The sequence below is a fragment of the Schistocerca nitens genome, chromosome 8 (genome assembly GCF_023898315.1).
Source record: "Schistocerca nitens isolate TAMUIC-IGC-003100 chromosome 8, iqSchNite1.1, whole genome shotgun sequence".
Taxonomy (NCBI): Eukaryota; Metazoa; Arthropoda; class Insecta; order Orthoptera; family Acrididae; genus Schistocerca; species Schistocerca nitens.
Genome location: NC_064621.1, coordinates 285,528,383 through 285,530,495, shown reverse-complemented (window position 1 = coordinate 285,530,495; position 2,113 = coordinate 285,528,383). Strand labels below are relative to the sequence as shown.

The following is a 2,113-nucleotide window of genomic DNA, read 5'->3' as shown; positions in this document are numbered from 1 at the left end:
CATTAGAATAATATGTACTATGCATGCAGATGGATGTTTGTTAATACTATAGTGCATAAAAATACGGGTGCACAACGACATGAGAACGAAGACGCAGAAACGTGTATTACATACATATATACATACATAAATACTTGTTCCACAGATCATGAATACGACATTTCGTAATGATGTGGGATGTGTTACTTTAACGTAAGTTTTCTTTACACAGTTTTTTTACAGTTACTACTTTATACCTAAATAAACGTTTAGCTGATATAAATTTTAGAGCTACTAGACGTCAAAAAATTAAACATTGCTGTTTCTGTATGTTGCATTGATAAAGCGATTTTATAAAGAATTTTGCTGTAAAACTACCCAAATATTTTTAAAATCCACCACAATTCCCACTAACTACTAGATGCATAATTTGCACACCAGGCAGGTACTTAAAACCATCAGATTTAATGGGAAAACAGCTAACTTCGCGTCACGTGGCCCACAAGAATCTTTCAGTAGGCACCGTTGGCGACACTGGTGACGTCACAACTTGCGCGCTAAGGCTTTGTTTCTAGGTAGTGTTTAATTAACCGCTGTAGACAGAAGCTTATGAGTTTGTTTTCTCTAAATGTTATGTGTCAGACAACCTAGCTGCTCATAATTCACTGAATATTCAATGCAATGGTACATATTCCATATACCTGTACTCTCTACCATGAATGAATCGGGTGCGTATGACAATACGGTAAATGTTTGATCTGTTCCTCGAGGGGGTGCTATTTACACTGTATTCTGAGACCACAGTATTGCATTTATCGTTAAAAAATTGAAACAAAGTGTACGTGAATCGGTGCTATGCAATGTGTTAATGTCTTGTAACTTTGAATTCCGTTATGCACCGAAATATAAGTGCAAATAGAGAAGTGTTAAATGGATGTATCAGTACTTCTTTTTATGGTATTTAAGACGCAATGAAAAGACGATTGATATGTTACGATTTACAACAAAACATTTCATTAAAATGGTCTAAATGTGAAGGCCAAGAGCTCATGCCAGGTGCAGTTCGTACTTTGCCACATTAATGTAGGGCACTGCAGTGGAACTGGGATCTCTGCTGGCAGTTGTGGTCAAGGTAGATAGCACCCGTTACACACACACACACACACACACACACACATACGCATGCACAAAAACACACAAATATAATTACATGAAAAGAAAGAAGAGGTTACAGACCATCCAACAGAGTTTGAATGTGTATAGAGGCACATTCGTGGAGAAGGTTTCCGTAGTGTAGTGGTTGTCACGTGCGCCTCACACGCGCAAGGTCCCCGGTTCGATCCCGGGCGGAAACATTATTTTTACTTTTTTTCTTCATTGGTAACAGACATTAATCAGTGGAAATGTAATTAAACATTAGTATTTCTGAAGGAAATGGACGCTTCATATTTCTTCATTAATTTGTGATTTAGGTGTGTCGGACAATTGTTGTTGTTGTGGTCTTCAGTCCTGAGACTGGTTTGATGCAGCTCTCCATGCTACTCTATCCTGTGCAAGCTTCTTCATCTCCCAGTACCTACTGCAACCTACATCCTTCTGAATCTGCTTAGTGTATGCATCTCTTGGTCTCCCCCTACGATTTTTACCCTCCACGCTGCCCTCCAATACTAAATTGGTGATCCCTTGATGCCTCAGAACATGTCCTACCAACCGATCCCTTCTTCTGGTCAAGTTGTGCCACAAACTCCTCTTCTCCCCAATCCTATTCAGTACCTCCTCATTAGTTATGTGATCTACCCATCTAATCTTCAGCATTCTTCTGTAACACCACATTTCGAAAGCTTCTATTCTCTTCTTGTCCAAACTATTTATCGTCCATGTTTCACTTCAATACATGGCTACACTCCATACAAATACTTTCAGAAAAGACTTCCTGACACTTAAATCTATACTCGATGTTAACAAATTTCTCTTCTTCAGAAACGCTTTCCTTGCCATTGCCAGTCTACATTTTATATCCTCTCTACTTCGACCATCATCAGTTATTTTGCTCCCCAAATAGCAAAACTCCTTTACTACTTTAAGTGTCTCATTTCCTAATCTAATACCTTCAACATCACCCGACTTAATTCGA

The 2,113-nt window shown here is 38.7% G+C and overlaps 1 non-coding gene across 1 annotated transcript; it reads left to right on the top strand.

The window, feature by feature from the left end:
• Nucleotides 1-1,261: 1,261 nt before the first annotated feature.
• On the top strand, nt 1,262-1,334 carry Trnav-cac (transfer RNA valine (anticodon CAC)). Its single transcript has one exon. It is a non-coding gene; the product is annotated as a tRNA-Val (tRNA).
• The last annotated feature ends 779 nt before the right edge of the window (nt 1,335-2,113 follow it).